Here is a 13,353-nt window from a genome sequence, read left to right as displayed (position 1 = left end):
TCCGTTTATTTTAATCTAATACCTAATAGTCACAGATTTACGAATTCTAGGCAACAGTCAATGTATTGGTATTCCGGAAGTGGCGGCGCTGTAATACAGCTGCGGCTCGCCTGCAGTCTGTCTGTTTTTACTTTTTATGTTTGTTTTTTTTTGTCTAGTTTAGTAATTTTTTTGGTTATTAGGTGGTGTTATGTGTGTGGGGGGAGGGTGAAACAGAGCTTTCTGTCTCTCCCTTCGGGGGAATGCGACTTTTTGTCGTATCCCCCTTCTCTTCCCCCGTCTGCGCTGAGGCCTAATGGCGGAGCTGGCGGCCTCCAACCTGCGACCGACCTCGAGGGCCCGGAGGTAGAGCCAGCCAGGACTTACCAACGCGAGGCTGGCCGTCTTCGAGCTGTGGCGACGTCCGGGTAGCGGCACGACTCGGCGCTCCGGTGAGGTCGAACGGTGCGGAGCTGAGACACTCCTGTGCGGCCGGCACGGCTACCGGCTGGAAGGTGCTCCCGTGTGAGCAGCCCGGTGCGGGGCTGAGACGCTGCCTTGTGGGCGGCCCGGTGCGGAGCGGAGACGGTGCTACGGCGGCTGAGGCGGCGACCTGGATCCTGGGCTCGGCCGCGGGCCGGTGGAGGACAATGTCGGGAGCTCGCAGGTCACAGGCTGGTGCCTGTTTTCCGGAGCACCCGTTGCAACAGCTGCGGGCAGCTTCGACCACCCCCCGGGCCGCCATCGCCCGGTGGGGTATCGCCTCGGCGCAGAGGGAGAAGAGGAGGGAAGAGACAGTAACTCTAAGACTTTTACCTCCATCACAGTGAGGAGGTGTTTGGTGAACTCACTGTGGTGGATGTTAATTTGTGTTTATTGTGTTTTGTTATTATTACATGTATGGCTGCAGGCAACAGCATTTCGTTCAGACCGAAAGGTCTGAATGACAAATAAAGGATTCAATTCAATTCAATTCAATGACAGTCGCCCCCTCGACAATGTAGAGAAATCTCAGGGTTTTTCACACTTGTGGAGGAATTCTTAAAGCAAAGGACAGCTCTCTCTCTCTCCCTCTCCCTCTCCCTCTCCTCTCCCTCTCCCTCTCCCTCTCCCTCTCCCTCTCCCTCTCCCTCTCCCTCTCCCTCTCCCTCTCCCTCTCCCTCTCCCTCTCCCTCTCCCTCTCCCTCTCCCTCTCCCTCTCCCTCTCCCTCTCCCTCTCCCTCTCCCTCTCCCTCTCCCTCTCCCTCTCCCTCTCCCTCTCCCTCTCCCTCTCCCTCTCCCTCTCCCTCTCCCTCTCCCTCTCCCTCTCCCTCTCCCTCTCCCTCTCCCTCTCCCTCTCTCTCTCTCTCTCCCTGTCCATAAAGAACCCTCATGATCAACCTGCCCTAATAAGAGCGACTGATATTTCAAAAGATGGAATAACCTGCCTCTTTTTGGTAAATTTTCCTTCTATTCGATGGGCCGAATGGCCTACTCCTGCACCTATTTTCTATGTTTGTATGTTTCTATACATGATACCATCGTATCACAAGGCGATGTTGATGAATATCTTTTTATTGGTAAGCACTGACTCAAATCTCTGAAACATGTAACATGTTGGGTTCAGTTTCAGGTTTGTTGCAGCCTCTACACCAGGATACAGTTCGCACTATTTGTGGCTGCATGAGGCTGGGTCCACAATGTATCTCAAAAATGCATGGGAATGGGTCTCGAGCCGAAACGTTACCCATCCCTTCTCTCCAGAGATGCTGCCTGTTCCACTGAGTTACTCCTGCTATTTGTGACCACCATTGAAAGATGGACAACATTTCCTCCAGCTGTTATCAGGCAACTGAATCATCCTATCACACCAGAGAGCTGTCCTGAACTACTATCTAACACTCTGATGACCCGCAGAATATCCTTGATCAGACTTTGCTGACTTTACCATGCACTAAACACTATTCCTTTATCACTTATCTGTATACTGTAAACAGATCAATTGTAATTTATTTCTGCTGACTGGCTAGCATGCAACAAAAGCTTTTCACTGTGCCTCGGTACATGTGACACTAAACTAAACTAAACTAAACCAGACAGGTACATGGATAGGACATAGGATTAAAGTGCGAGGGGCTGTAAGTGATGTATGGCAGCAACTCTACCACTGCGCCACCGTGCCGTCCCCTAAATATGAGTAATGAATGTGAGGGGTGGGGAAGGTGAAGGGGATTGGGGGGAGGTGGGGGGCTGGGGTGGGGGAAGGGGATGGAGGGGTGGGTGTAGGGTCAATGTCTACATTTAGCCTTCCCTCAACACACCATTCTGTGTTGCCCCCTCCCCCTGTCCGTGTAGTCGGGATGGGGGGAAGGGGATAGAAGGAGCTGTGGTCTTAACTTTAACTCCATCACCCACCCCCTCCCTTTACCTCTCATCACCTCTCTCTAACTCTCTCCCACAAACTCCCACGACTCTCCCCTACTCTCCTACCTCTCCTCCCTTTAATTCCATCTTCCTCCTCTCCACCTCCCCAGATCCGACTACCCATCTCTCCCCCTATCAACCCTCCTCCTCCCCTCCTTCCACCAGCTGCCCTCCCTCTAACTTCCTCCCTCCCCATTAAAAACATAGAAACACAGAAATTAGGTGCAGGAGTAGGCCCTTCAGCCCTTCGAGCCTGCACCGCCATTCAATATGATCATGGCTGATCATCCAACTTAGTATCCTGTACCTGCCTTCTCTCCATACCCCCTGATCCCATTAGCCACAAGGGCCACATCTAACTCCCTCTAAATATAGCCAATGAACTGGCCTCAACTACCTTCTGTGGCAGAGAATTCCAGAGATTCACCACTCTCTGTGTGAAAAATGTTTTTCTCATCTCGGTCCTAAAAGATTTCCCCCTTATCCTTAAACTGTGACCCCTTGTTCTGGACTTCCCCAACATCGGAAACAATCTTCCTGCATCTAGCCTGTCCAACCCTTTAAGAATGTTGTTAGTTGCTATAAGATCCCCATTCAGTCTTCTAAATTCTAGCGAGTACAAGCCAAGTCTATCCAGTCTTTCTTCATATGAAAGTCCTGACATCCCAGGAATCAGTCTGGTGAACCTTCTCTGAACTCCCTCTATGGCAAGAATGTATTTTCTCAGATTAGGAGACCAAAACTGTCCTAATCTGAGCTGTGGTCTTAACTGTAACTCCATCACCCACCCATTAACCGCCTAACACCCACTCTCCCTCTAAATAGAGTTTATATTGAGAGGGATATGCAGGGGATATTGATCATGTGCAGGTAGAGGAGAAATGGCATCATGTTCGGCAAGGGCAGCTTGGACCAAAGTTGGTGTGCTGTACTAAGGCCATAAGGTCATAAGGAATAAGTGTAGAATTAGGCCATTCGGCCCATCAAATCTTCTCCGGCATTCAATCATGGCTAATCTATCACTCCCTTCTAACCTCATTCTCATGCCTTCTCCCCATACCCCCGGACACATGAACCAATCAAGAATCTATCTATCTCTGCCTGAAAAATATCCACACTTGGCCTCTGCAGCCTTCTGTGGCAAAAATATCCACAGATTCACCACCCACTGACTAAAGAAATTTATCCTTATCTTCGTAAAATAGCATTCTTTAATTCTGAGGCTTTGACCTCTAGCCCTAGACCCTCCCACTAGTGGAAACATCCTCTCCACATCCACTCTATCCAAGCCTTTTATTATTCTGTATGTTTCAATGAGCCCCCCCCCCCCCCCTCATTCGTCTAATCTACAGCGAGTATAGGCCCAGCGCCGACAAACGCTCATCATAGGTTAACCCACTCGTTCCCGAGATCATTCTCAGAACCCTCTCCAAAGCCAGCACATCCTTCCTCAGATATGGTGCCCAAATGTACTGTTTTATGTTATAATGTTATCTTGGTGTGGGGTCAAAGCATAGTCGGGTGGCACGGTACCGCAGTGGTGCAGTTGCTGCCTTACAGCGCCAGATACCCTGGTTCGATCCTGACTATGGGTGCTGTCTGTACGCAGTTTGTACGTTCTCCCCCTGACCTGACAATGATGGTGGATGCAGTTCTGATAGTGCTGTTTAAAAGGCTGTTAGGCAGGCAGTGCAAGGGAATAGAAGGATATGGATCATATGCAGGCAGATGAGATCAGTTTAAGATAGCCTCATGTTTGGCTCGAAAGGCCTGTTCCTGTGTTCTACTGTTCTATGTTCTATAATCCATATGTATAAGAACACAAGGTTTTGTTGGGTTAGTGGCCAGCATGGACATGATGGGCCGAAGGGTCTGTTTATGCACTGTATGCCTTTTTGACCCTTTGGCACTTAGACGATTATCTGCCTAACCATCACCAACCATCCATGCCTTAGGTAAATTTACCATTTACCCGGCTCAGCCCAGTCGGAGATGTTGCAGATGTCGCCAAACGGTAAGCGGAGACTCTGATCCCGGCGGAGGAGAACGACCAGCGACCAGTGCCCGCTGTGAGTCCCCATCACACCGCCAATTACAGCCATTACCCCTCTGGTCCCCCTCACTGGCTCCTCCCCCCTCCCACGTGATGCCCCCTCTCCCCCATGGCTCTTCCCTGTCTTTACTCCGAGCTCACTCCCGAACTGCCCACACACCCCTCTCCCCCCACCGTCACACACCCCCCTGGCCACACCCCACCCTCACACACATTCTCCCCGACACACCCCACCGCCCACACACACCCTCACACACCCAGACGCCCACACACACCCTGCTCACACCCGCCGCCCCCAAATATCCCCTCCCCCACAACCCCCGCTCCCCCTCCCCCAAACCCCCATCCCCCACAACCCCCCGCACCAACAACCCCACCGCACTACTTCCCCCACAACCCAACCTCCCTCACAACCTCCATGTCCCCACAACCCCCTCCCCCTCCCCAAATGCCCCCATCCCCAAATGCCCCCTCACCCAAATCCCCCTTCCCCACAACCACCCCAAAAACCCCACCCCACTTCTTACTCCACAACCCTACCTCCCTCACAACCTCCACGTCCCCACAGCCCCCCTCCTCCTTCCCCAAAACCCCCTCCCTCTAATTCCCCCTCCCCCACAACCCCCCAGCCCCAACAACCCCACCCACTACTTCCCCCACAACCCCACTCCCCCAAATCCCCCCTCCTCCATAATCACTCCTGCCCCCACAACCCCACCTCACCCCACCACCACGTCCCCACACCCCCCCACCCCCACCTTGCCACAAACCCCGCCCGCACAAACCCCCGCCACCACAACCCCCACAACCTCATAAACACCCTGGAAGGTACAGCAGGAAAACAGGCCCTCCGGCCCACCGAGTCCACGCCGATCATCGATCACAGGTTCACACACTAGTCCCACGTTATCCCACTTCCTCATCCATTCCCTACACATTGGGGGAAGTTTACAGAGGGCCAATTAACCTACAAACCCACACGTCTTTGGGATGTGGGGGGAAACCGGAGCACCCGGAGGAAACCCACGCAGTCTCAGGGAGAAAGTACAAACTCCACCCGAGGTCAGGATGGAACCTGGAACAGTGATGCATTGTTCGAGCCGCTGCCTCACACTGACTGAGACCCGGGTACGATCCTGACCTCGGGTGCTGTCTGTGTGTGTGGAGTTAGCACGTTCTCCCTGTGACAAGTGGGTTTCCTCCGGGGGCTCCGGTTTCCTTCCACATCTATAGACATGCGGATTTATTAATCGGCCCCTCTGTAAATTGTCCCCTAGTGTGTAGGGAGTGGATGAGAAAGTGGGATAAAGTAGAATTCGTGTGAAAGGGGTGATCGCTGGTCGGCGATACTCGAGGGGCCGAAGGGCCTGTTGCCACGCTGTATCTCTAAACTAAATTAAAGCGGCACTGTGCCGCCCCATCTGAATGTGGTGCAAAGGGGAAGATACAGTGTGTTTAGATTAGTTTATTGTCACGTGTACTGAGGTACAGTGAAAAGCTTTTGTTGCATGCTAACCAGGCAGCGGAAAGACAATACATGATTACAATCGAGCCATTTACAGTGTATTGATACATGATAAGGGAATAACATTTAGTGCAAGGTGAAGGCAGCAAAGTCAAAGATAGTCCACTTGTCACCAATGAGGTAGATAGTAGCTCAGCACTGCTCGCTAGTTGTGGTAGGATGGTTCAGTTACCTGAGGGAAAGAGAGGGTGAAGTGGGTAGAGGGAGTGAGGGTGGAGGGAAGGGGCAGGGGGAATGGTTCAGTTGCCACTTTTCCTGATGGGAGAGGGGAGAAGAGGGAGTGGTCAGGGTACGACTCATCCTTGATTATGCTGCTGGCCTTGCCGAGGCTGCCTGAGGTGTAGATGGAGTCGATGGAAGGGAGGTTAGTTTGTGTGATGGTCTGGGCTGCATCAACAATTCGCTGCAATTTCTTGCGGTCGGGGACGGAGCTGTTCCCAAACCAAGCTGAGATGCACCTTTCCACGGTGTATCTGTAGAAGTTGGTGAGAGTTGTCGTGAAGCAGTGCTGGACTGGGGAACAAGGTGGGTGGGGAGTGGGGAAGGTGTGGGCGGTGGGTGGGGGGGGGGGGGGGGGGGGGGGGGGGGGGGGGGGTTGGCACTATTTGTGGCTGCATGAGGCTGGGTCCACAATGTATCTCAAAAATGCATGGGAAAGGGTCCCGACCCGAAACGTTACCCATCCCTTCTCTCCAGAGATGCTGCCTGTTCCACTGAGTTACTCCTGCTATGTGTGACCACCATTGAAAGATGGACAACATTAATTGTGTTGGATGCACTTGGCTTCTGCAATGATTCTGTCTCATATTTCACTTCTGCTGTCGATGTGTTCACTTGCTTCTTCAAAACCTTCACCTCCTCCTTGAAAGATTGTCAGGCCGTCCAGGACTATCATATGACGGACGAATATTAAGGTAACGTATACCTGGTCCAGGATCATGTCACTCACAACAAGCAATTTTTCTAAATTTGCATTTTAGCAGTAAAAGATTTACAGATAAGATTTACGAGAATGCTGACAAACTTGACAGCCTGAGCTCTAGGACAAGGTTGGGCAGACTAGGACTTGAAGCATTTAAGTATGTTTTTCTTGCCAGCTTTTCTTCCCATTAAGAATGCTTTTCTTCAGAAGCATTTAAGAATGCATTTCCTCCCAGGTGTTACCAGGCAACTGAATCATCGTACCACACCAGAGAGCAGTACTGAACTACTATCTAACTCTCTGATGACCCTCAGACTATCATTGCTCAGACTCTGCTGAATTTACCATGCACTAAACACTATTCCTTTATCACGTATCTGTATTCTGTAAACAGATCAATTGTAATATCTTTCTGCTGACTGGTTAGCATGCAACAAAAGCGTTTCACTGTGCCTCAGTACATGTGACACTAAACTAAACTAAAACTAAAACTAAACTAATGTAAACCAGACAGGTACATGGATAGGACATAGGATTAAAGTGAGAGGGGCTGTAAGTGATGTAAGGCAGCAACTCCACCACTGAGTAATGAATGTGAGGGGTGGGGAAGGGGAAGGGGATTGGGAGGAGTTGGGGGGCTGGGGTGGGGGTAGGGGATGGAGGGGTGGTTGTAGGGTCAATGTCTACATTTAGCCTTCCATCAACACACCATTCTGTGCTGCCCCCTCCCCCTCTCTGTGCAGTTGGGATGGGGGGGGGGGGGGATAGAAGGAGCTGTGGTCTTAACTGTAACTCCATCACCTACCCCCCTCCATTTCCCTCTCTCAACCTCTCTCTAACTTTCCCCCACTAACTCCCACCCCTCTCCCCTACCTCTCCTACCTTTAACTCCATCTTCCTCCTCTCCACCTCCCCAGACATGCTGTCTCCCAGGTTTGAAATTTCAGACTAGAGAGCATCGTTTTAAGATGAAATTAACAATTGTACTTGTAAATGGACAGTGGATGTTCAACGTTTTGCTGAAATTCCTAAACGCTGCGACATTATGTAAGCCCAGAGCTCCGGAGTTTTCTTTCCTCTGCTCCAACTAACCCGTGGAGATTAAAATCTGAACTAGAGTCATTGTGTAAATGGGCTTTTTATTGCTATGACTGTATGGCAAATCAAATTCATCGTTTGTTGCAAATCATCTTGGCTAATAAAGTAGGATTATAGTTAGGATTATGATTGTTTTCTCTGGATAGTTGGAGGGGTACAGAAAATTATAAGAACAAGCATAACATGCGCCTTCATTATCATAGCGCAGGCCCGCTGCTTTAAGATGATATTTGTGGCTTTTTGTGGTTTGGTGCTCCGTGAGTTGTTGCTCGGTCTCTCCAGTCAGTAAGACTGAAACTCATAGAATAACTTCCGCATTCCAGTCCAGTCACCGGAGAGGAACCCGCGGCAGCACTTAAACAGGTTCAGAATTTCGTTCCCCGACAGATATCACCGCTGGCATTGGAGTCGACTCTGGGATTTGTTCAAGGCGGCGGCACATCAGAGCTCCCGGCGCGGTCCTTGTGTCAGTCCGGTGACATTCAGGGTCTGACATGCGCTGACAGTGCAGGAGGGGGCTCCCAGCGTGACCGTTCGTCCCATCGTCAACGCTGCAACCCCCCTACAGCTGCAGACGGACGCTTCCTCGACCGGTGAGTGAATCAGATGCATGTTCCCGGGAAACACAAAAAAGGAAATCTGCGGGTTTCTTGTAAATAATATCCCTGGGGAAACTGTCCATGTCCTGCTCCCTGTTCCTTCAGCACTTTGTGTTCTGTGCCTTTACGGGGCTATCTATGTCATGCGTGTGTGTATCCAGCTCTGTGCATGTTGGAATTTGACTGCAGAATGCAGGGATTGGCCGCCACCACAGCACTGACCATGTTCCTTCCACTCAGTGCGCAGTTAATCCGCGTTGTGACAGCATGAACAAAACGTTGCAATATAATTAGCAGCACATATCTCCACATAACCTGGAAAGGTTGTGTTGCTTTTTACAGCTATGAATAGCAGCGCTGCGATCTCTGGGGATACATATCGCATTATGTTTCATTGGCATCATGTTGATTTCGCCATCGAAATACGTTTCCAGATAGAACACACCCCTGCCTTGGTATCTGCTCTTATGGAAGCTTTCTGTTTCAGAACACGTTGCTATACGAGTTTACCCAAGAGCTCTCCCAAATTTAAAATAAAATCAAACTCCTGTGAAGTACGTAGAATGTACGTAGCGGGTTCGTCGGAACTCGGGACGTCTCTTCGCGGCTCATAACGCTAACGGCAGGTAGTCGGGAAATGCAGTAAGGTCGTGAAGATTTTTCAACATGTTGAAAAATGGCCACGAGCCCCGAGAACCGACGAGAGTCTATTACCGTAATTCGAATTCAAATCAGGGGAAACTCGGGAGAGCTGTTGAATTACCTCGCACAGTGGTAGCCCAGAACTGCGATGGTGTAGAGTTGTAAATAGGCCATTCTCACGTTACGAGCTGACACAAGAGGTAACCCGAGTTTAAACCTCGTGGTAATAACGTACGATTAGCGTACGGCATTCGTAGACGCAACGTAGTGCATCGTGGCGCTAACGGCAGGTTCTCGTGTAACTTGTCTACTCTTGCAAAAAATCAAACATGTTTGAAATTTTCCACGAGTCAATTTTACTCTTGTGGTTAATAATTGAAACATTTTAACTCGATTTAAGAACGTAGTGGCCCGTGCGTTCACCTGCCACGCGAGAGAGATCATGCACTGTTGTAGGTCTCCTTTGCACGTCGGTGTTTCTGTCTTTCTCCACTCATTGTTGGCCCCATCTGTCACCACCCCCACCTACACCGCTCTGCTTCCCGGCCATGTGAGTGACCCCTTCCCTCCCCTCTCCAGCTCCCCGCCCATTGCACCGGCGCGGGGGCTTTGCACTGTCTTCACGTCGGCGATGCCAGCAGAACCGTGCCAGTCACCGGAGACGTCAGGACCAATGGGACATCGACCCCCAGACCCACCAGGCCCACTGCAAGCACGGAGAACCCAGAGACCCACAGCCAACAGCAATTCCAGCCCAGCCCCGCTCCGACTCCAGAGGAACCCGGGTTGCGGATGAGGGGGCGCAGCTCGGGCTGTGGGCGAACTACCATTTGTCGCCGTAGCGGCCCATCGGGGAGCGGGTTCCTGTTGGTCCTGACGTCTCCGGCCACCCCCCTGTACAGGAGCTGAGACTGGGAACTGTACCGCCCTTGCAGGTGAGCAGGAAAGTGTAGTTGTTTGCAGTTGCAGAGGGAGGGTGCAAGGGTGGTACAGTTCCCAGTCTCAGCTCCTGTCCAGGGGGGTGACCGGAGACGTCAGGCCCAACGGGACACCGACCCCCAGGCCCACTGCAAGCACGGAGATCCCAGAGACCCACAGCCAGCAGCAACTCCAGCCCAGCCCCGCTCCAACTCCAGAGGAACACGCTCCCCGTGAGAGGGCGCAGGTCGGGCTGTGGGCGAACTGCCACTTGTCGCCGTAGCGGCCCATCGGGGAGCAGATTCTTCTGGCGTTGGAGGGGGGTATTGTGCTGTTTGATCGCCCCCTGCTATCCAAGGGACAGGGAGACACAGCGGCTTTTGGAACTGGTGGGCAATCACTTCCAAAGTTCTGCCCACACAGTCAGTACACCTCTCCTGCACTTGTCTCCCGCACTAAGATAACCCCGCAGAGAATGATCCCACCCTAACCTAAGAGCCATGTCACCCCAGACAGATTAATGACGCCGATCTTGATCTTTCACTTGTTATATTGTGCTCAACCACGACCCCTTTACTCGGGTTGCCTCTTGCGGCAGCTCGTAACGTGAGAATGGCCTAACCTAGGCCCATTGTACGAGTTCATTCAAGAGCTCTCCCGAATTTCCCCTGATTTGAACTCGGAGATTTACGGTAATGATCGCTCGTCGGTACTCGGTCATCTCGTGGACATTTTTCAACACGTGGAAAATTTTTCACGAGTATTCCCGAGCTTACCGCGTTTCCCGAGTACCTGCCGTTAGCGTTACGAGCCGCTAAGAGACGTACCCGAGCTCCGACCTACCCGCTGCGTGCTTCCACGTGTTTGATTTTTTTTTAAACTCGGGAGCGCTCTTGAATGAACTCCTTGGAGATTGAATTCTGCAGACATTGGTGTACGAGTGTTTTACCTTTGTCGGTATAAAATTATACCCGGTCCCCCGAAACTTCCGGCGTTCCAAAGAAAATAATTTTACTCCGTTCCACCTCTCCTCTTGGCATCATTCTGGAAACCTCCTTTGTAACATCTAAAGCATTCACATCATTCTCGCAATGGGGCGACCAGAACCGCGCATAATATTTCGAATATTTAGACGCATTGTCTCTGCCTGTTCGTGCCCTACCGAGCTCATTTCCACATACCACATTCCAAACCCCGCCCCTCCCGCCATGGAGGTGGCCGCGCTTTTATTTTCAACCAGAATCTTCGGATCACTGAACTCACCCTCCCCCCAGTAGCATCATTTGAATTCCTCGCCTTCAAAGCCCTTTCCTCCATGACAGTCATCCTCATTTACCGGCCACCTAAACCAAACCCCTCCTTCCTATCTGACTTCACTGAACTCCTCACACTTGCCTCATCTCCCTCCCCACGTCTGCTGCTACTTGGTGACTTAAATATTCACATGGACTCCCCCACCTGCAAGCTCGCATCTGAATTCGCCTTTTTACTTGACAACTTCTCTCTCACTCAGCACATCACCTTTCCCACCCATGACAAAGGTCACATCCTTGACCTGGTCTGCTCCACAAATCAACCGGTACTCGACCTCCATCCATGCCTCTTCCCCCTCTCTGATCATAAGCTTATACGGTTCACCATCCCTTCTCCGACACCTCGCCCCCGCTTCCTACGAGAAATCACCTTCCGTAATGTAAAATCCATTGATCCCCACCATCTCTCTGACCTGCTCTCCACCACTCTCCCCCTGGACTCAACCCATATCTCACCTGATTATCTCACAAACCATCTCAACTCCACCTTGTCTACCTCCCTTAACATTCTGGCCCCCCTCAAAACAAGAACCGTAACTTTCAACACATCTTCACCCTGGTACACACCTGCACTTCGTAAACTGAAACAGACTGGTCGCCAACTCGAACGACTTACAAAGAAATCATCTCTCACAGTCCACCATGAAGCTTACAAACTCCACCTCACTGCCTACAAAGATGCCCTCATTGCTGCAAAATCTGCCTACCTCTCCTCCATATTCACCGACCCCTGCCTAAACCACAGAACCCTCTTCTCTGCAGTGGGCAACCTCCTCAAGCCTCGAGCCAACACTCTCCCTACCTCTACTCCGGATCTCTGCAACTAATTCTTCCACTTTTTTGCTGATAAAATCAGCACCATCTATCAATCATTATCCCCTGTACCCGACTCCCCAGCATCTACTCCATCACATACCAAGGCCCCTCCTTTCAACATCTCCACTGACCTCCTTACCCCTCCTCCACACTGCTTCCTCTCCCAGTTTGACCTGGTCACTCCTATCGAAATCTCCAAACTCATCAGCTCTTCCAAACCCACTACCTGCTCCCTCGACGCTCTCCCCACTCCCCTGTTGAAGTCCTGCCTCCCCGTTCTCTGCCCCTACCTCACTAATCTCTTCAACTCCTCATTGTCCCAAGGAATTGTCCCCTCCGCTTTCAAAACTGCTGCTGTTACACCAATCTTAAAGAAACCTGGTCTTGATCCCTCCTCTCTCATTAACTACCGCCCAATCTCAAACCTCCCCTTTCTTTCAAAAACCCTGGAGCGTATCGTTGCGTCGCAACTTCATTCCCACCTCCTTGCGTATAACCTACTTGAACCCCTCCAATCTGGCTTTCGCCCCCTCCATAGCACAGAAACTGCTCTCCTCAAAGTCCTCAACGACCTCCTCACCGCTGCTGACACTGGGTTCCTCAACATCCTCATCCTCCTCGACCTGAGCGCAGCCTTCGATACAGTGAACCATAACATCGTGCTCACCAGACTCAAAGACCTCGGCATTGAAGGCTCTGCACTCAGCTGGCTCCGTTCCTACCTTTCCAACAGATCCCACTTCATCTCTCTCTGCAACCACACCTCTGTTACAGCTACAGTCACTCAAGGCGTTCCCCAAGGCTCCGTACTCGGCCCCCTCCTCTTCATCATCTACATCCTCCCGCTTGGTCAGATACTCCGCCACTTCAACCTGGACTTCCACTGTTACGCTGATGACACCCAGATATACCTTGGCACCAACCCCCCCCCCCCCCCCCCCCCCTTCTCCCATATCAACTCCTGTTTGTCAGCTATAAAAACCTGGATGCAACATAATTTCCTCAAACTCAACAGCGATAAGACATAATTCCTCCTCATAGGCTCCAAAGCCACACTCAGCAAAATCAATAACCCCACTCTCACG

Source organism: Amblyraja radiata, chromosome 30, assembly GCF_010909765.2.
Source record: "Amblyraja radiata isolate CabotCenter1 chromosome 30, sAmbRad1.1.pri, whole genome shotgun sequence".
NCBI lineage: Eukaryota > Metazoa > Chordata > Chondrichthyes > Rajiformes > Rajidae > Amblyraja > Amblyraja radiata.
The sequence above is the reverse complement of the archived record's forward strand: the minus strand, read 5'-3'. Positions refer to the sequence as shown.